Consider the following 22,612-nt stretch of genomic DNA (forward strand, 5'->3'; position numbering starts at 1 on the left):
TCGCTAAATGCTTGGCTAGAACTTCATTGATCTTTTGCATTTTAAGTTCGTCAGCCAGGACCATGGGCCATTTAAGCTGACCCTTAGCATTTGTGCCACTTAACTCCCTTATCCATAGTGGGGCAGTAGAGTCCTGCCAAATACTCCCCCATAGATGGCTAATAGATAAGTGTAGGGAGTTGTGATCACTGTCGCAGGCCTGGTGTATAAACATGTCCTGAACTTGAGGCCACAGGGTCAGATCCACTAATATATAGTCGATCCAACTTGACCCCTTTGTTCCTATAAAGGTCATCCCACCACTTCTGTCGGAATTGGTACGTCCATTGGTAGTCCTTAGCCTGTATTCCAGGGAGATTGCGTTCAGTTGGAGGGCAGCATTGGACCATTTTTTGATTGGGGGTAATTCCAACTAAGGTACCCTCCAAACTTGGTCCTCTTCGGACACATCGAGGGACTCGACCCAATCAAGGGGTTCAAATGTAACATTAAAATCACCAGCAGTTATCAGCGGATAGCTGACATTCCTGTCTCCCAATAGGTTATCAAAGGCAAGGAGAGTCGGTGAGCTTCCACCTCTAGCGCTTCTGGCATATATATTGTACATATCGACGGTTAATCCATTCCCCTGGGCTAGCCTAATCCCCAAAATGTCTGGGTTATTGGTAGCCAGCTCATTTATTTCGCAATTCAGGGAAAGATTTACCAAGATAAGTAGGCCCCCTGAAGCCCGACCCGCTTTAGCAGATACTGCTGGTTTAAAAAAGGACTTAAACCCAGGGATATGTATGGGAGTCTGGGACCAGGTTTCCTGAAATAGACATATTTCCTGTTGAGAAACCAGATCCAACCAATGTGGACAGTTACATTTTCGACTAATACCTGCCAGGTTCCATGAGAGGATATTCATTGTGTCCCCATTAACTGATTCTACCCGGACCTGGAGGAATGGTAACACTGGCAAAATAGGCACAACTCCACTGTCAGTCCTTCTATCTAGATCGCTGACCTGAGAGAGAGTATTCGCTAATATCGATAAATTGAAATGGTCAGGCTCTACTGGGGAACAACTCCTCCACTCTTGCTCATCCGGATAACCCTCAGGGTGTAGATGGAAAGGGGCTATGGAGATCGTCGGGACCGTACTAAAGCTATTCAGTGCTGGCTTATAAGGCGAAAGAATCAGTCAATCAATCTGTGAGAGTGATGAGGTCGGGGAAGCCAGGGGTGCTTTGCTCACACTTACATTTGGGTCGGTGGGGGCAGTCAGCCTCAGCCTAATCTTTGTTGGTGCGTAGTAATGAGATCTTGCTTCTAAGGCAATTAGATTGTGCACTAGTTGGTTGGAAGTTAATGTTAGTTCAATTGCATCCACTGGGCTGTGAGCCACGATACACCTCTTGGCACAGATGATATCCTCCGTTTTATGGATCTGCACCCCCTGGTGTGTCTCAGCCAATGTATGGATTTATTTTTCAGGACATCCCCGCTCTCGTATCTAAGGCAGAGGGGATCGGCTTTAGGAACATTAGTCAGGAAAATTGAAATTGGTGGGAGGGTACCTTGCTTGTGGTTGGATACCTGTGTTACCTGTAGTGACTCAGGGGCTTTGTGGTATATGAATGCCCTGCTGGGAGTCTGGGAAGCTAATCTTGAAGATGTGCTAAGTGCTACCTTGCCCTGTGTTGCTGCCACTTTACCCTTGCCTTGCACTGCGGAGGGTCTATATTGCCCAGGTGAAGCACTAATGGTTACCCCATTTTGGTTCTCAATTAAAGCATTCTGCCTCTTAACAGGACCAGCCTGAGTGGGAAGAACTCTTGGTAGAACTGCTGGCATTGGATGTAATTCATTGGAGTTATCTATTCTTTGATAAAGTTTGAGATCTAGGGAGGTTAGGGCCTCTATACTATTTTTTAATGATGCTATTTTAATCAGGAGGTCAGAGATCAAAGGCAGGGCCAGACTGGCCGTAGCGGGCACCGGGCAATCCCCTGATGCGCCGCATGGGTGGGGGCCGGTTTTGGGTCCCTGGGGGCCGTTTTTGTTACAGGGCCGTTTTTGCAGCATAGCTGCAAAATCGGCCCTGTAACAAAATCGGCCGAAATCCGGCCCTGGCAAAGAACTCGGTGGCTCCCCCAAGCCGAGCACTTTGCCAGGGCCGGTGTTGGTTCCCAGTCCGGCCCTGATTAAAGGTGTAGTAATAGACTTCCATTATCCGTAAACGGTCTGGACGAGGTACTCCAGGGGGGGAGCTACAAATACAGCTATTATGATAGTAGACTGTACCCCGAAATGTATAGTTTCTAGGTCTGTACAGTGATTTAAATGGGCTGGTACTGCCCGGTACTGAGTACCGACACTTTTTTTTTTTTTTTAGAGGAAGAGTACCAGCACTTCTCAGAAACAAGCAGGTATTCAGAGTACCTGCACTTCTATTTTTCCATTTCAAGCACTGGGTCTGCATCACTATCTATATAGGGCACTACTGGAAAATCCCAGCCTATACCATGTGCCAATGCATATTTTTGTTCCTCTCAGTGGGAATCGATTCGGCCATTGGGTTCGATAGGTGTTCTCTGTATATTGATTTAACTGTAATATCTTCCTGGCCAGCTGATGATTCATTGCCCTCTGCACTCAGTCGGAGAACAAATCAGTTCATCTGAAGGTCGAAGGTCCACCAGCGACTCCATAAAATCAGGGAGGCAAACTTGCTGGATCTGGAAGACAGGAAAGTCATAAATACAATTTATTGCTTGCCTAAAGTCACCCTGACTGCTTTTATCTCTGATCCTGGCTGGTCGCGAGCAAGGAGTTGAACCCCACCCCCTTCTTTTCCCGTTTGCATGCCATTCTCTCATCTGTAGTGTTGTTCCGATTTATTTTAAATATAAGACTTCAAGTCCTAGGAGGTAAATAAAGAACCAGGACGAGCTACACCCACATACCGCAGGGCAATTCAAAATCGGCGTCCTATTTGCTGGACTGTCTGTTCAATAAACATATTTTTCACATTACATAGGCGGTCAACTCCGTCTTTGGGTGATTTTTTCCCCGTGTATAAATATTACCTCAAAAACCGCGGATAATTGTAATCCCACTCAACACTTCATAGTTGAAATTGTTTAATTTCACGCCCCAAAGCACCGTCTTCTTCGCTAACCATTTGAAATAGTATGCCGATACGTAATGTTATGAACTGTAAATCCTTTGCAATTTAAAATAAGTATCCACGTCACATTCTGAAACAACAAAGCTGTTTGGAGATTATTGTTTTAAATCAAGGGTACCAGCAGTCCTTCCAGTCCCTGTTTTTCTTTCTCTCTTTGTTTTGTGGTGCATGTCGTTTTGTTTATCGCATTATTCCGCCGGACTTCAAGTACCAGAATGCCAAGTAGCAAAACGGGACCGGCTGAGCTGCTCACAGCTGACCTAGGACAGCCAGGGATCCCTTCCGTCCCTCAAAGGCGCCTCGCAATCTGCACGTGAACTCACCTTTGGCCCAGGCCCCGCCCCTGACAAACCTCCGGCCTCGCTCTGGCTCCTCCCCCTGCAGGTGCACTGTTTGCTGGGTCCAACAGGCAGAATGTTCCCACAAGAATGAAGGTTGGAAGGAGTTGATGCTACTTGTGACGGAGGCGGCGGCTGGACGGGGTAAGCGACCAGAAACTTGAAATGTTTATCCTCACTCCAGGCCAACAACGAAATTGTTGTTGGAGAGAGCGAGTGTCCTGTGGTGCAATGTTTTGGTTCCATCTAACTTGAGCTCGCGCTGCGTGGGCAGCTGAGCTACTCGGAGTTCTGTCCGTCATTTTGTTTTGCTGGGGCAGCCTGTGGCTTTCCTGGCACTGACTGAAATGCAAATTAGGGAGCTGGCCTGCAGCCTGCCTGTCATGGTTTCCATAGAGAACTGGTCAATGAAATCGGGCTTCCTTTATTAGGCACTCTTTTTTGTGGAATTCTTTGTCAGCGCCGTTTGTTTGAAGCACGCTATCAATTAGCATGTACATGCTCTTCCTTAAAATGTACTTTCACCCTCGTTTTGGAAGCGTGTGCCCCCTTATGTCAGTTTTGTGCCCCCCCCCCCCACCCATAAACACTTTTATCTTGCATTGTTTAACGAATTTAAATGAAAGATTCCCGTGCAATAAATTATTGTTCTTTTTGTATTTCATTTACAATTCTGATTTAGATATCCGTGAATGAATACTGCGCGAAATGAAATTTGGGAGGCGAAGAAAAAGGGTTTTGTTGCGTGTGTTTTTTCTTTATGGTTTTTCTCTGTGCCGCCCCACATCTGCTTTCTAATTTCCAGGATGTCTCTTTGAAGTGATTATGCAGTGATCCCTAAGGGGGGCGGGTGTAAGACAATCTACAGTCACAGGCTAGCAGCCCTTCCGTGTGTGTCAGGCGTGCCAGGACAAAGACACTCTGGCTGCCAATAGCAGACCCTGGGGCTTTGCGTTACTTCCTGTGGCGCACATTTGACCGCTCATTGGCCACTTTTGATGCAAGTATTCACTTCATTCTTTTCAGGCGTGGGTATTGTACTTTTGCTGGTTTGTTTATTGGTCGCTTTTGGGCGACTCGTGATTTTTAGACCCATTATCGCACCTGCCGTACGGAGCTCACTGACTGCGCTAATGTTTTTGTTTGAAATGCTGCTTCCTTTCTTTGATGGGCTTTTTTCATGAAGTGGCGCACCTGCCATAAAGGTCTGAGCTGGCTTTATGGAAATACTTTGTTTTGATACAGCGCTTTACACCATATACCTGCGTTCTATAAATAAGAGGTTAGTATTTATTACCCAACGTATAGTGTTCAGTTTCTCGACCTGGGGAGGGTGGACGGATGAGTTGTCTTGCCAGGATTCAAAATCGTGTCTCTCAGAATACCCCATGTGTCAGTGGAGAGTGTGGAGCCACAGAACCACCTTGCCTGATTCATACAGTCCTGTCAAGTGACCATCCAATATGGGGAGTCACCGGGTCAAGCCAAACACAAATTTTGGCTCTCACCCGCTTAAACCTTCATGTCAGAATGACTGCTGGAGGGGCAAATATAACCCCATCACTGCTCGATGGTGTGAGGAAAATTAGTTCTTTACGAATACTTACCGTAGGGGCATGCATGCACTAAGTGTAACGTCATGTCAGAATCACTGGTTTGCAAAATCGCCCATCTCACACACACATGAACCGGGTGTAGCACCTGTCCTACTGACAAACACTACGTATTCGTACTTGTGTACAGAATACTTTCCTCAGAGACGAGACTGTGCCCAAGGGGCCAACCACTAGCTTAAGACAGTACAGGACCATAATTGATAGTGTCCAGCAGACTTTGATATGAAATGGAGCAACACACCCTTTTCTTAGAAGGAACACCCAATTGTTTTTGTAACTTGTGCTCGCAACCAGAGAGGAACACAGGTGGCTGGATTTTCAGTGTTATCTTTGCAAACCATACTTTAGACCAAGGCCACTCCGCAGCAATTATCCTACTCGACGTATCAGCGGCCTTCTACACGCCTCCCACCGCACACTCGTTGCCAGACTATACAATGCTGGCATACTAGGAACAGCCCTAGACTGGATCCGATCATTCCTCACAGGAAGAAGCCAATGGATCAGACTGCCACCCTTCCTCTCTGATCCCACGAAAATCACCTGCGGAGTCCCACAGGGTTTGTCACTGAGCCCGACCCTCTTTAACATCTACATGGTCCCCCCTCGCCGCCATCGTCCAACATTACAGCCTCAACATCATATCCTACGCTGATGACACCCAGCTCATCCTCTTCCCGCACCAAAGACCCCACCCCGCCAGACTCACCTTCCAGAAGGGAATGCAAGACGTCGCAGTCTGGATGACCAACAGCTGCCTGAAGCTCAACTCCGAGAAGACAGAAGTCCTCGTCCTTGGAACCACCCCTTCAGCATGGGACAACACCTGGTGGCGGTCTACCCTCTGAAGCCCACCTACCCCCTCGGACCACACCAAAAACCTCGGCATCGTACTTGACTCTTCTCTCTCCATGAACTGACAGGTCAACGCCCTCACCTCCAGCTGCTTCAACACCCTCCACGTCCTCTGCAAAACCTTTAAATGGATCCACCCTGAGTCAAGGAAGACAGTCACCCACGCACTCATCCCCAGCAGACTGGACTATGGAAACGCACTCTATGCCGGCATTAACAAGTCCCTACTCCGCAAATTCCAGACAATACAGGACACCGCTGCCAGACTCGTCCTCGGCATCCCCCGGCATGAACACGTCAGCCAACACCTACGAAGGCTTCACTGGCTCCCCATGGAAAGAAAAGTCGCCTTCAAAATCCTCACTCACGCCTACAAATGCCTACACAACAACAGACTCAAATACCTCAACGACAGAATCATCTTCCTCGTACCCAAAAGAAACCTCCGATCTTCCAACCTCGCACTGGCCGAAACCCTGTGCATCCACAGGGCCAGAGCAGGCGGAAGATCTTTCTCTCACATTTCAACCAAGACGTGGAATGAACTACCGGCAGACATCAGAGGCAACACCTTCAGGAAGACCCTCAAGACCTGGTTTTTCGGCTAGCAGATCTGTGTACCCCCCCCCCCTTCCTTTCCCCCAGCACGTTGAGACTCTCACGGGTGAGTAGCGCCCGTACTATTCCCCTGATTGATTGATTTTTGCATTTCTTCTTGAGCATGCTTTTTCAGCTTAATGTGTGCTATGTGGCTAAAAGATTGTTGACTCTTTATTAATATTATTTTGCACACACAACAAATCGTACTACTTCTAGGTACCAACAATTTAAGACATCAGCAACACAGGGAGATTTGCCCAGGATGGCAAATTTAGGTTGAGTGGAGACCACAGGATTCAAACCACATCTCCTGGTGCTGAGAGCCTCCAGACTACATCTTTGCTGCTCATGCAGGAGGCATAGGATGAATAAATAGTTCTTCTTCTAGGTACCAAAAATGTAAGACATCCGAAACACCGAGATTTGGTCAGGATGGCACATTTAGGTCTAGTGGAGACACCGGGATTCAAACTACATCTCCTGATAGTCACTAGGCTACATCTTTGCTTCTCTTGCAGCAGGTACAGGATGAAGAATGTGTACGTTGGATTAGAGGTGGCCAGTCAATATGTGGATATTCATTTCCAACTATTAACAAAGGAATCCCTGTAACAAAGTTGCCTTTATCTAGGTGTGACAAATGTTATTCTTTGCTGGATCCAAAATTGCCTCCCTTGGAACCTCCTTGAGTACCATATGGAATTGTATTTATATAGCACTTACTACTACCCCAAAATGTTGAAGCGATTTTCGGCGAGTAGCACACTACTTTGGAACCCAAAGGACTAGTATAGGGAAATATAAATTGTTAATTTGAGCGGTGGACATGTGAGCCTGTTAGTTTGATTGAATAGTATGAAGGAAAAGTGTGGATAGGGTTATTTGGGAGTTTATATTAGATGAAGTTTGGGATGAGTCAAAGGAGGGATAGAGGAGGGAGGAGTCTAGAAAGGGTCATTAGGGAAATCATAGTAGTAAAATGATGTTTGGGATGAGTCGGAGTGGAGGTATAGGATATATTGTGAGAGGTCTAGGATGGGAGACAGAGTAGTGCATTGGAGGGAGTTGAAGTTTTTTTTTTTTGTTCATGTCCGCTGAGAGTGTAACACTGCACACACATTACCCTCATTACTTGTTGGCCAATTGACAGTCATTAAGTTGTACTGTGTGAGCAGGCTCCGCAAATGCAAATTATTATTTTTTATTCCGTTTTTTTTCAATCACCCAAACACACAATGCCTGAATTCAGTAGCCAAATAAACATTTTCATTTTTCTACATAAATACTACTCGTTGCAACTTGGCAACAGAAAACCTATATCATAATAGCCCATCATTTACCCCAGCATCCCTACAGCACAGGTCTTCAAATTGTGGGGCGCGCCCCCCTGGAGGGTGGGGGGGGGGCGTGGATGAGTTCCCAGGGGGGCGCAAAGGCCTCTGCAAGCACATGTAAATGAAGACACCTGGAAGTGCAGCGATGTTTATTTGTTGCATTTCCAGGCTGTGCTCATTTACTCCGAAACCCTCAGAGTGCCCTGGGGCCAGAGGTCAGTGGGTTTGCTGCTGGGGGCTAATGCACGTCCCAGTTTTTCACAGGTCTTTAAAGACCATTTGCATACCTTTGGGAACTGGTTAAGGAGGCTTCGTTTTTTTTCTTTTTCAAGTACCCCCTGGGCCCCGACTCTGCCTATTCCTTACATTTGCATTTAAAATTTACTGCTGTAGTGTGAAAATGCATTTCATGAAAAGGAATATAAAAAAGGGTTGCCAATAGAAGAAATGCCAGCCATGTATGTTTAAAGAGCCAGCAAAGACCTTGCTTTGACAATAAATAGGGGCTTAAATAAAAAAGTATGTATTCCTTTGTAATTTGACTTTCTGTCTGTTCCCTTTATTTTCAGTCATGAAACATTCAGGCAGCCCTTGAACACATTTAAAGGGGCTTTATATTTGCTTTTCGAAGTATGCACAGATAAGTGCTGAATATAGGGCTTTAGGTGACTGTTTATTTTTGTACCGTCTGCAACATCAAAATAATGAGCTGGCAACCCTAATCATAAGACTGGAAGTTTGTTGCAGGATCAGCACGTTATTTATTTTCTTCACCCTCGATTCCCTGATTAATTTCATAGTAGCAAAAGATTAACTTCTATCTGAAACCCTACGCCCCGTCAATAACATGCTGATTAACTTCAAGTGTCTGGGAATGCACCCTGCATTCAGACAACTCACTCCTCGTTCTCACCCTGCACTCACAGCGCATAGTTATGGTTTTCCCGCATTTGCCACATAATCCATTGTCTGCTGCATAATTAGCAGATTGAAAAATGAAGCAACACCTTACCTCACAGTGGAAGGCCCTTTCTAAAGGTTGGCTGGTCACCTTTCTGTTGCTTATTGGTATATGTGGGTGTTAATGTGGTACTTATGAGGAGCAATAAAGGCCAGGACAATGTTAACAAGTATACAAATAGCAAAATAGTGCAGTAATACTATCACAAAATATGTGCATAATTCGCCTTTGCTTGCTGCAGAATTTAGTCAACCATGCTGCATAATTTGGTCTTCTCCTGCCGCATAATTCCAATGGCCCTGTTCATAGTGCTATGAGGTCCAAGCATGTGGCAGAAAGCACTGTGAATATGTAGGTCATTATTTTAAAACAGTATTTACATATTGTAAGCTAGGCTGCTGCCACATGATGCAGTGATTGAGATAAAACAAGTTCTTACAAAATATACTTTTTAGTAATAAGTAATCAAACGCAGACATTTTTGTAGGTGTCTCCACTAGTCCAGATCCCAGCTTTTAACTCCTTTACATTACATTTAAAAAGAATAGATCTTTGCCACCATAAAGCTTTAAGCAAATCCACTGGAATTATTCGCAGAAGAGGACAACATTATGCGGCAGGTTTGACTAAATTATGCAGCAAGAAAAGGTAAATTATGCGGCACAATGCGCCACATTTTTTGTCATTTTAACTCATTGTAACACTGTCAGGGGAAATATTTCACCTCATTAGTACCAGTGTAGCACCCAAATACAGCAGTAAGCAACTACAAGATTACCAGTCAATCTCTGCAAAGGGCCTTCCACTGCTCCGGAACACTTTATCACGCTTTAAGTAACTTTTGTTCCGTTTGAGCTAGAATCACGTTTTTTTGTTGAAATCTGCAGATTATGTAGCAAATGCAGTACACTGATAATTATGTGGAAAACGCTGCTGCAGAAACTCATAATTCCATTGTTTATTTTTTAACTTTCTGCACTACCACCACACCCTTCGCTTTCAGGCAAAGGCACATCCAAGTCAGTATTTTCCATTCAGGGGCAGTTTTTTGTGAAAGCGGAGTCCACGGGGTGGCAGCTAGAAGGCCAGCAGGATTGCATTCAGATGCAGTGCCCTAATCCTCTCAATCCCTGGGGCCTCACAGTAATGGTCTAGGAGACCAGAAAGGAGCGAGATCATAGATATTGTCAAAGAGAAGGCCCAGAATAGGGAGCACTGTATGGGAACTCATTTTTATGTGCACAAATGGCCAGAGACTGCTTCTTCAGAGAGCTACCCCAAAGAAGGGGACAATATGAGAGTTTTTGTTTTTTTAAAGGGACATTCATTAGTGAAGCTGGTACTGCTGCCAAGTTTGTAAATGGCTACTGCTGGTTATCATAAAGGAGCAGATTCAGCAGGACTGGGGCCCAGGGATTTGGGGGGCCCACTGCATCACTTTTATGACTGTCTCGCGTTAAAAAAAGGGGCACCAGAGCTTATTGTCCTTTCAAGCATTAGGACTGAGGTGATGATCCATCATGGAGAGGATGAGGTAAAAAAGGCAAAGGAGATACCCTGCTACTTAGGACTGCAGTTATCATTAGTGCAGCAGGTATAGTTGCATTGGGGTCAAAGAGTGTGAGGGGCTCACAACACCCCAATTATGGGGAGCAGTTTGTTTGGGATATCTGTTTTTGTTTGATGCATTTGCTGTTTTATAAGTCTCATATTTGGAGCACTTCATAAGCTATAGAAAAAGTATTCCAGAAATTATCTCATAAACCACGCTCCCTGCACGCATCCATGTCCCTCCCGCTCCCCCAATCCTTGTTATAAAGTTTTGGAGGGGGGGCCTGACCTCAAAACATTTTGCTTAGGGGGGGCTCAGAGTAAAAAAGTTTGAAGACCTCTGCTCTACAGCAAATCCCAAACTCAACAATGTTCCTCCCAATGAAGAAACTGAAACAGTAGTAAACTCTGCTATTGACCACTGTCCCTAGGATGAATGTTTTTAAGGTGGTAGTTTTATGTAGGGCTTGATTACGAGTACGGTGGTCCCAAGCCCGCCATGCCTGCGATGGCGGTCCGGCCGCCACTTCCTCGGCAGTCCGACAGCCCAATTACAACCCTGGCGGTTGGACCACTGCCAGGATCCTGGATCCCGCAGTGGGGAATGGAGGCGGTGCTGATGCCGGCCCTACCGTGCTAATCACAACCTACATTTCTGCTGAACTTTTCATGGCGGGGATCCTGTCATTAAAAGGTTTGCGGAAAGGCAGTGAAGGGGCCCTGTACAGGGCCCCTTGGTATTTTAGTCGATTGGGCATTGTAGTTGGGGGCACATGTTGTGACCCCCATGCCTGCACTGTCGTACGCGCATTGTGTGCCATGCACAATATGGTGCATGGCAACAGTGTGCGCATGACAGTGCAGGCATTGCAGTGCGGCGGCATTGCCCTTGGGCTCTCTCTGTGAGTCGAAACATGCTGCCGCCGCAAGACCACTTTCAGCACACCGCCGGCTTGGCGGTAAACCCCAAATGCAGCAGTCGGAGTGCCGCCAGATTGGCGGCGTTCTCCCGGCTGCTGATGCTGCAGCCTGGCGGTCCAACCGCCAAGGTCATAATAAGGCTTAGTCTTTTTGTTTCAGAATGTTCCTTCTTGTTTGACTCCTTTTGGATATTTGAGTTGGTTAAAAGTTTCATACAGCAATAAAAACCAACCAAAATCAAATTAAAACATCTTTATATTACATGCCTTTTTTAGGGTATTGCGCCTGGAAAAGCTGTTTTCTCCATAGTGCAAGTAACAAAGGACACACATTGAAATTCAGATGTACACATTTCCCGATATGTTGATTAGAACAATGGAGAGTGGTGACGGCTAGTGAACTTTGCGATTCTCTTTCTGTAACATTTACAGCATAGTTATAGATAAATGCATTTGCCACTTAATTTGAAGATTTCACAAAAATATTTTTCCTAGCTGTAATTAATAAAAATAACTGTCAAAGAATACGCTGCATAATCCCATGAGCCCCAGCAATGTTAAAGCTTTACAGAGTGGTTTGATGGCTGTCATTTTGATGGTGAAATTCATGTTTTGCAGAAAACTGCAAAATATTTTTTTTCTTTTCATGGTTCACTCGGAGATCTGGGATTCTAGACCACTGCGTTTTATACAATAGACGTGCAGAAACATTTGATATGAAATCGTAAATACCTACACACGGAATGTATTTGACACTTAACAATTATGAGAGTGGAATAGCATTCTCCCAGCACTGTGAAAATCCTATTTCTTTATTGAAGATATCACGTCTCAGTGTGATAGATAGCAACATCTCTCTTGCATCCCTCAGTAACAGGTTATATTGTCCACACAATTTTTTCCTCAGTATCACTAAGGATTCCCCAACATCTTTGGGCAAACCCAAATTATCTCCATGATAATAACCCATAGAGCATTTTTTGATGCCATTGGAACTTACCCACTGGGAGCAGCAGATGTTATGAAACTCCTTCAGGGGCTTTACCTACTTATTTTTGTTTAATTCATTTGCAAAGAAATGTGGATTGACATGCATTTCCGCATGCCATTATTGACTGCATGCATGTAAGGCTATGTGAATCATATTGTGACTGGTTAAGCGTTATTACATTAGAAGATGTAGTTGTATGGGCAACATGTTTTTATTGTATTGTAAGTTTGTGTGCTCTTTCTAATCGGGCTCATTGGCCAGCAAAGCCTGGACATTCGAGTGCATATCCTGAAGTATATTAAGCAAATCCTACTCCATCCCTCTCCTTCCTCACTAGGCTGAGACAGCTGCGGTCACACACAAATCAAAGCGACAGATTTCTTTATAAAGTAGGAAGCCAGCCAGGTTCTCCCCAATGTTACTTGTCGTTTGTTAATTGAAAGGTCTTGATTCCCAATTGGAAAGAAGCTGCCACGGCTTTAGAAAAAAAATGTGATGCCTTTGTAACAGAACCACAAGGGAAGATTTAGGAGTGATGCTTTGTCACAGCAAACATACGGAAGGGAAAAGAAAGAGAAGGGTTAGCAGGACATGCGTTCTTTATTTCAACCCAAAGCTAGTTTGATACAGAAAAAAAAAAACGTGTAGGAGGATGAAATAGAGCAGGCAAGCACCAGCTGCAGTACAACCGACCACAGCTATTAGAGACGCCTGCAGCAAAACACTGGTGTTGTACAAAATGACCAGGCCATGGGGCATTTGAAAATGTACACCAAATCATGTAAGACCCAAAACACAAGCAAATGCTCTAGATTTAGTTGGCACAAGTAAATATGAGGTGATGTATCCCCATAAACTGATGAAATTGAAAATTAACTGCAGAATCCTGCTGTTTACTGTGCAGTGTCAATTATCTTTTACAGCTTTGTATTTACTATTTATACGAAAGATTCCAAAAGGAACCATTAACCATTTGAGAGACTCCTGTTTTGTTGAATTGAAACATATTTTTATATCGCTTGCCGCTGTGTGCGCTGTATTCTAGTATGTTGTCATAAAATTATTTGGCCCACATGTTGAATGGTATTTTTATATTCTCAACAAATGCAACTAAAAATGCACAACCCTGTGTAAATTACCCATTAAATTATATTGTGTTTAGACCAGGGTATAGTGCTTACCTATGTGCCATTTGCCGCGGCCATATAAACAACCACCTCCTCATTTTGGTCACAAAACACCCAGGCCCCCTATGTGTCCAACAGAACGTTTTATTTAATTTCGCCCCCTCTCTTGCACTGCTGTCGATATCCCTGGCCTGGCCTGCCTATTCCAAACGTGTTATCAAAACGTTTGGGTGTGAATCGTAGATTCTAATTCATACACGCAGTGGATACTCATGCCTGCAGATGCAATGTACGACCACAGAAAATACACAAGTGGTGAATATATTTCAAAAGTTTGGGTTTAGGAGTAGCCGGCATAGGCACTATTATTTAAAAACATTTCTTTGCTTCGTTTCTTTCCTATGCTCACTGGGTTTCCCTTGGTTCCTTTTTGGTCGGTGAAATGCTGGTAATGTCAAATCCGGGGGGAAATGCCGTGCACACCTTACCTGTGCATCAGGATAGGACTGACTGTAAACAGCAGAAAGTGCCCAGTAGTCAACACGTTGATTACCGTTTCTGTTTTGGGACATATTAAATGTATCCATTATTCATCACCACTGATATTGAGACCGATTGAGATCAGTCTTGCGTTGAGAGAAAGAAACGCAGGACAGAAAACGAGCGGAAACCTTTTACAAAATAGTGGAAATATAAATTCTCGACATTAAGCTCTCACTAAACTATCAAACTATTTTGAAACACTTATAGAAAGTTTAATCGTTTACACCCAGTTATCATGGACCCGTGTCCAGCTTAAGGTCTGGGTATCTTATCTATATGATGCAGGTGCAATTAACTTTTATCAGAAATTAGAACAGAACACGGCTAATGATTTTAATATGTGATTTTGTTATTTTTATGGGTCGTGCTTCAAATTGCGACCGTTGCAGGGCTTCAAGCAGCCCCTTGGGCCGAGGCATAAGGATGGACCCTGCAGTGGAAATGGGCGCGCCAACCCCAGGGGGCCCCATTCAGCCCATGACAATGAATACATTTGAGATATGCTTTAAATGGGGAAAAATAAGTGCAGGTACTCATTAAAATAGAGGTGTGGCAAGTGGGCGGGGCTAGGGGCGGGGCTACGGGCAAAATAACATCATACATAGACTGCTGTACCAGTTGCAGCACATATTAAAACACATGAGAAATCTGTTTGTCAAAAAACACAGATTAATTTATAACACAAAATTAAAGTCATGATGGCACTTTCTCCCGAATGGTCGCTGCGCACCTGATTGGCAGTGCAGGGTCTGTCTAGAGACCCTGCCCTGTTAATCACAGCGTGACACAAACCCCCTGCAGTTTGGGGACAATGAAATGGGCGCTGCTGGAATTTTCACCAGCAACTCTGTAAAAGGATACTTAAGTCAAGTTAATTGCAAGCTCCTCGGAGGCAGAGCGGCCTCTGCCCTGCACTGGAGCAGAGAAACCGAGACTGCCATGCCGTGGATCGGGGTACCGGTACTCTTCCCTGGCTACAGAGAAGTGCCGGTACTGACGGAAAAAAAATTAGTAAGTGCCGCGGTGCTCAGTACCGGTGAGTACCGGCCCATTTAAAACACTGAGAGCCGGGGGCACTCTTCACATTCTCTAGGGGCCTGTAATGGCCTATATGCCAGAGAACTCGTGGCTATCGCGCTGCATCGCGCAGTAAAGCTCTCAGACACACGATGTGGTTTCCAGCGTGGTCCCGACTGCCGATTGCGGGCCACGCCCCTTTATTTATACCTAGCGCATGACGTCATGCGTCAGCGCTTGTTCCTCACCTCCGACGCGGGTAGACTATACCGCTACCCGACGTCGGAGGACACTACATTCCTTCTAACCTTTATCAAAACAAACAATAAACATTTTGACCTAGTAGGTCTGTTACCAGTCACTGGAATTCCAGTCCCAGGTCCGTCACACCAGGAAGTCAGCCAGCTGGGAGGACGGCGCCGGATTTCTTCTCAGGCTGTATCCGGACTGCTGTCCCCGCACTGATGGTGTTGTCGGGACCACTCCTTGCGAGACTGCGCCCCCTGGGGACCGCTCCTGTGGGCTGGGCGACCTCCCGCCTGGTGTTCCTGGCGGCGACGTCGCACTCTGGTCTGGGTGATCCTCGTGATCGGAGGGGGTGGGCCCCTGACTCCCTTCTGACCCTCCATCCGCTGGCAGCTGACTCGGCCAGTCGCCCTGGCGTTCCGACGGATGCTGGTCTGAGGTCCCGGGGTGCACTCTTTTGAAGAACGATATGTTCCTGGTTACCTCCTCGGTCCCTCGCCTCGCGGTGACCAGAGTTCCAGTTCGGTGGACTACTGTCCAAGGTTTGTGTTCAAAGGGGAGCCGGAATTTGCTCCCAGGATACCTGTCCTTGAGATAGACTCTGTCTCCAACTTGAATGGTTGACATCCGGGCTCCCCGGTCGGCACTGGCCTGTTCCTTGGTGTGGGTCCTGTTGGCTAGAACCTTCCCCGCGTCGATCTGAGGCGGAATCCAGCTTGGGTGATGCGGGATGGTGTCTCGCACTATTCGGCCCATGCTCGCCGGTCCCGGGGCTGTCTCTGTCGTGAGATGAGGCGTCAGCCGGTATTCTCTCAGGAAGCTGTAGATGGCCCTCTCGAGCGGCGACCCTTCGGCGTGCGCAATGCGTACCACTTTGTTGAGGGTCCGCATGAACCTCTCCGCTTCCCCATTGGCTTGAGGCCAGCGCGGGGTCACTTTCCGGTGGTGGATTCCCCACTCCTTCAGATAGTCCGCAAATTCTTGCCCTTGGAAGGGTGGGCCGTTGTCCGTCTTGACCACTTCAAATATTCCGTGCGTGGCGATAGTCTTCTCGAACTTTGTGATGACCTCCGCGGCGGTCTGGCTTCCCGCCACCTCGACCTCCGGGTACTTTGTGTAGTCGTCGATGATCACCAGGGCATAGCGTCCATCTGGGAGGTGCCCAAAATCTGCGCTCACCTTCTCCCACGGTCGTTGCGGGTTTTCCTCGGTGATGACGGGGTGGGGATGCTCCGGCTGACCTGACGCCTGGCACCAGGAGCATGTTCGGACCGTTCGCTCCACCATAGGGTCCATCCCCGGGAACCATACCTTGGCTCTCAGCCGACTCTTTGTTTTCACCATGCCTTGATGGCCCCGGTGTGCCAGGTCTACTGCTTGCTGGGTCAGACTGGATGGGATCACCAGTCGCGGGCCCCGAAGAAGACACCCGCTGGTGTCAACCGAGAGTTCATCCTTGACCCGCGTGAGCGACTCCAGGATGGCCTTGGCTTGCAGCGTTCGTCTGGCCATGGAGGACTGGATGGGGCGCCAGTCATGTGACTGGACGGCCGTCAGGACTAGTTGCAGACATTCGTCTTCCTGGGTGGCTGCTACGATCGTGTCGAGGCTCATGGGCAATGGCCGGGATCTCTCTGATACCATCCGGACATATTCTTCCGTGTCTTCAGCATCCTCCTCTTCCGCTTTAGTGGCTACTCTGGGATGTCTTGAGAGGTAGTCCGCGGGATTCGAGGAGCCCGGCTTGTACTCTACTGTGTAGTCGTACTCCTGTAGCTGAAGGATCCACTTTTCGATCTGCGGCGGGGGTTTTGATGCCGATCCCTGAAACAGGGGGATGAGGGGTTTGTGGTCCGTGGACACGGTGAATGGATTGCCGTACACGTAGACGTGAAAATGTCGGCAGGCCCAATGGATGGCGATCGCTTCTCGCTCGATCTGTGAGTACCTCTGTTCTGTGTCCGTCAGAGAGCGGCTCGCATAGGCTATCGGGGCCCACTCACCATTCTCCTGCAGCTGTGCGAGGACTGCTCCTAGCCCATACGGGCTGGCGTCCACTGCCACATTGGTGGGCCGTGCCGGATTGAAATATGATAGGGTGGTATCAGCCGACAACGCCGCCTTGGTGTCCTTAAAGGCTTGCTCCTGTTCTGGTCCCCATTGCCACGGGGTGGTGGACTTTGTCAGTTCCCTGAGGGGCTTCGTGAGGTTTGACAAGTCCGGGACAAACCGGCCGCAGAAGTTCACCATTCCCAGGAAGCTCCTTATTTCCGAGATGTTGGAGGGTGCTGGAGCGTCCTGCACATCTTTGACCTTGTCCGGGTCCGGGGCGACTCCTTGGTCGGAGAATGTGTATCCAAAGAAACTGATCTTCTTCTTTAGGAATTGGCACTTCTCCCTGTGTAGGGTCAGTCCGGATTCTTTGATCCTCTGGAGGACCCCTCGCAGCCTCCGGTGGTGGTCTTCTATCGATGAGGCGTACACCAGGAGATCATCGCTTACGTTCAGGACCCCTGGCAGCCCGCTGAGGACTTCTCGGATAGCGTTTTGGAACACCTCCGCGGCGCTTGAGATTCCGAAGTTGAGGCATCGGTACCGCCTGAGGCCGACGTGTGTCGAGAAGGTAGTGACGTAGCGAGAGTTTGGGTGCAGCGGCAGTTGGTGATATCCGGACCTAAGGTCCATCTTTGAAAACCATCTGGCACCGTTCAGTTCTCCCAGGATGTCGTCAATGGTGGGAGTTAGGTGACGCTCCCTCTTCACTGCGGCGTTGGGGAGGCGCATGTCCACGCAGATGCGGACCTGCCCCGGCTGCTTCGGTTTTCTCGCCACTACGATCGGGGACACCCACGGGGTGGGTCCGCTGACCTTCTCAATAATCCCCTGTCTCTCCAGTGCCTCTAGCTCGTCCTCCACCTTCTTGCGCAAATGGAACGCAATGCGCCTGTGTCTCAGCGCCACCGGTTGGACCGACTAGTCGATGTGGAGGGATACTTCTTTACCTTTGAGGCATCCGATGCCCTTGAAGACGTCTTCGAACTCCTCTAGGATAGCCTCTAACTCTTCCTCCTGCACCGCCAGGGCGAACGATATCAGCCTCAGCTCTTCCGCTGACTGCCCACTGATCAGCATTCCATTTCCTTCAGGGGTCACGTATACTGTGGTGGGTATCTTGACATCGTTGTGGCATATCTCCGTCTTGAAACACCCCAAGAGCGGGATTGGTGTTTTCTGCCCATACGCAAACACTCTGATTCTTGCTTTGCTCAGTGGGGGGCTGGGATTTAGTTGTTCATACACAGTGGCTGCCATGAGCTCGATCGACGCCCCCGTATCTATGGTGGCTCTCACGTCCTGGTTGTGGATCTTGACTTTGCACCTTGGGAGTCGTCGTCTCTTCCGTCGTGGTTGGTCTACCGCGAACACGTAGTGGACCGGGTAGTCCCCTGCGTCGTCATCCATGTCCTCTCCGTCTTGCTCTTCCGCCACCGTCTGGGCCGCCTCTTTCCGTGACTTTGTGGACCGGCAGACTGCCGCGAAATGGTTCATCCACCCGCATGCACTGCATCTTTTCCCTCTTGCTGGGCAGTCTTGCAGGCGATGGGGCGCGCCTCCGCAGTATCCGCATCCCTTTTTCCTGTCTTGCGGCTTTCTCCCTGCGTTTTGGCGCGATTTGGGCCTCACCACGTTGGTCGTGTCCACCGCGTTGACTTGCTCCGTCTTGACAGGGCGGTGGAGCGCCGCCTCCATGTGCGACGCCCTGGCTTGCGACAATTCTTTCGACCGGCCCAGAGTGAGGATGTCCGCCAGAGGCTTGCCGTCCTCCTGAAGAATGTTGACTCTGAGTTTGGACGAGTAGCATCCTTGAATAATCTGACCTCTGATCTCCTCCTGTTCATCGCGAAAACCACACGTGCTGGCCAGTTCCTTCAGGCGCCCATGGAATGCGTCCAGCGATTCTTCCGCTTCCTGCTTGGCCTGGCGAAATATGAACCGTTCGTAGTCCCTGTTCGCCATCGGCTCGAAGTGCGCATTCAGGGCATTGAGAAGCGTGTGGTAGGTCTTAGGTGTTGCCTCCACCAATGTCTTGTAAATGCGATGGATGTCCTTGCCTCCCAGGTGAAGAAGTAGGGCCCTGCGCCGCTCTCGGGCTATGCCCGCCCCTTCGAAGTAGATCTGGAGACGATCGGTCCAGTCTCTCCATCGTGGGGCAAGAGAGGAGGAAGTGCCGTCAACCACAAATGGCTCAATGGCGGGAATCGACGCCATCTTGGCGCAGTCGCAGATACACTCCGCAGCACGTGCGCTCCCTACCTTCCTGGGACAGCGACAGCCGCCTGGCTGAGGTCAGGATGGACACCCTTGGGGCCTCTTCAGTGTCCCGGCCGTGTCAGGCTTCGCAGCGGGGTCCTCCGCTCACCAGGGTGCCTGGCGCGAATCTCCGTAGGCTCCGCCGGCCACGTGCGAGGCGCACACCCATCAGCAAGCACGCCCCCGAGGAGATGGGCCCAGCGTGGGGTCTCCCACCCTGCCTAGGGCTCATCGCAGGCGAGCTGCACCCAGGCGAGACAGCAAGGGGCCAGGGTCGAGGGCACAGCAGTGGTGCACGAGGAGATGGCTGTCAGCACCATAGCATGGGGTCGTTTCTGCCCCTCGTCGCCAGTGTAATGGCCTATATGCCAGAGACCTCGTGGCTATCGCGCTGCATCGCGCAGTAAAGCTCTCAGACACACGATGTGGTTTCCAGCGTGGTCCCGACTGCCGATTGCGGGCCACGCCCCTTTATTTATACCTAGCGCATGACGTCATGCGTCAGCGCTCGTTCCTCACCTCCGACGCGGGTAGACTATACCGCTACCCGACGTCGGAGGACACTACAGGGCCCAGTTATTTTGCGTTAAGGCTCTGCGTGCGCCTGCACGTGGCCTATCCTGGCGCCACCTAAAGGTGATGTATAGGCTGCCTAGAACCCATCGGAATGGAATGTCAGATAGCGCTTAGAGCCATCAAAGTGTCGTTACCTTTGCCACGTTAGGGGTTTGCAAAATGTCGATTTATTTGGAGCACCAGCAGTCCTTACGTCGAGGGTTAAGGGTCTTTATCGCGCAGAGTTACATGAGACAAGGTGTGGCTCGGCTGTGATTTAGGCAAAGTATTATTCAGCGTGACACGGATTGTTTATGAAAATGGAGTCCGGAGAGTTCAACAACAGTAAGACTGTGGCTTTGTTGCCGTTTCCGAGCTCTAAAAAACATAACCACTCATATTTAACAACAAAATAATGAAGCAGGGGACAACTTAGAAAGATTTGTTGAAAAACGGGTTTTACAAGTGAGCCTGTTTGAAACGAGCCCGCCCTGCATGAAAGGAACACGCGATATGGAAAACAGGGTGGTATTTCTGTTCCTCGCCACAGTATATACACCCTCTCTTGGTTTTTCAGCTCTCTGTTGTGTGAAGCACAATAACTTCGTCTAGCTGGTCATACAATAATTGTAGGAAAGCATTTTAAGGTCGAAGATGGGACTGCGTCAGTGATAAATATATAATCACGAGGAGGGTATTCACTCGGTACTTAGGGATTCTGGACCACATTTTCGCCCCCTTCCTACTTTTCTTCCCCCCTTTATCTTATGGACTCTTACTTACTATACATATTGTAGTATTATCAGATGACTTACCGGTCAGCACTCACAAAAAACAACTTACGTTCCTGATGTAGATGACAGTAGAGACATCTGTACTGTGATATGTTTTATTTTCTGGTCTTTTAACAAATTTGAGGGTTTATTGAAACATTATGAAAAAATACTTGGAGCTGGGTATCACGTGGTTGATAAATGTCACCAGACCCGCTGAAGTTTTGGACAGTGAAGCATGTTTCTAATGATATCTCTTTTTACGTTGTCTAGTTTTCTTGAATAGGCTTGAGACTGCTGCAGTTCCAAAAAGAAATAAGAAAACCCTAAAAGGCATCCTTCGAAATCATGCCTGCTGAGGCAAGGCAGTCCAACAACAAAAAAATGCCGCAGAGAGTTCAAAGGTTGTATAGGAAATGGTCATCTTAGTCTGTTAGTACGGCAGTCTTCTTATTTGGCTCTTTTACATGACATGTATTAGCAAAGAGCACAAAATGCAGCTCTGTAGAGACTGTTGCTTATGTCGCAGATGGGTTCTGTCATGGTACAATACTTGCTAGTTTGAAGTTTGAGGTTTATTGATTTGTATAGCGCTGAATCACCCCAAGGGGTATCTCTGCGCTTAGGACGGTGGACTACAGCCAGAGCAAAGGGCTCAGAAAAGGTGGGTTTTGAGAAGCTTCCTGAACTGAGAGAGGTTTTGACAGTTGCGGAGCTGAAGGGGTAGCTCATTCCAGAAGGCAGGGGCAAGATGAGAGAAAGCTTTGCCGCCATTGCGCGCCTTTTTAATTCTAGGGGTGCATGGTAGGAGTTTAGAGCCTGATCTAAGAGGACGTGAGGGGGTGTACTTGATTAACTTGTTAGAGAGACAGGAAGGGCCTAGTTCATTAAGGGCCTTGAAGATAGGCTGTACTATCTTAAAATTTACCCGCTTTCTCACAGGGAGCCAGTGGAGTTTTTTGTGGAGGGGAATAGAAGATGTTCTAGATGGGGCGCCTGCTACAAGGCGGGTGGCCGTTTTCTGAACCACTTGTAACTTATTAAGGGAGGCTTCGTTGGCCGATAAAAGCAAAGCGTTAAAATAATCCAGTCTACTTAGTACCAGGGCTTGCATCAGCGTTTTTTTGGTGGAAGAGGGTAACAGGGGGAAGATCCTTCTAAGTAGACTAGAATGTAGAAGCAGGTGCCCGCAGTGGTGTTGGCATGAGCGTCAAGAGTGAGGTTCTGATCCATCCTGATGCCTAGGTTCTTGACCACTTCCTTAGGGGACGGGGCATTTCCCAGCTCTTCAGGCCACCAGCTGGGTGACCAGCTTATAGTTGCTCCTCCAAACAGCATGATTTCTGGGTGTTTAATTGGTACCACAATTAGTACATATTGTCCTTTTTAGGTCAAAGCCAACCAGACAACGCAACTATCTTGTTTGCTAAAGACTTATTGAAAACATTCTGGAAGCTTTCCTGAGAATGTATTCCGCCCACTGCTTACTATTGGCTTGGTGGTTTATAACCCACATTTGCTTGCTTTCTGTTTGCTGGCTTTTTGTTTTAGTTGATTTTGTCCCTCCTGTGGAGTATACCCTATTAACTGCATTCTTCCATGAGTGCTCGCTTTCTGTAAGCGTGGCTTTAAATCTTGTTTTTATCTGGTCACATTTGCTGTGCATTGAAAGAGGTCAATTGTCATTCTCTGTCTTCTG

General features: G+C 47.9%; 1 protein-coding gene across 3 annotated transcripts in view; it reads left to right on the top strand.

The window, feature by feature from the left end:
• The first annotated feature begins 3,426 nt into the window (after nucleotides 1-3,426).
• Nucleotides 3,427-22,612, top strand: part of KIAA1671 (KIAA1671 ortholog) — an 899,111-nt gene continuing 879,925 nt past the window's right edge. Inside the window, exon 1 of one of the 3 annotated variants that reach the window (XM_085633358.1) lies at nucleotides 3,427-3,657. The gene's annotated coding sequence lies outside the window, so the exon portion shown is untranslated. The remainder of the gene's footprint in view (nucleotides 3,658-22,612) is intronic. The other 2 variants (XM_085633361.1, XM_085633359.1) reach the window with 2 other exon arrangements.

This window comes from Triturus cristatus, chromosome 11, assembly GCF_964204655.1.
Source record: "Triturus cristatus chromosome 11, aTriCri1.1, whole genome shotgun sequence".
NCBI lineage: Eukaryota > Metazoa > Chordata > Amphibia > Caudata > Salamandridae > Triturus > Triturus cristatus.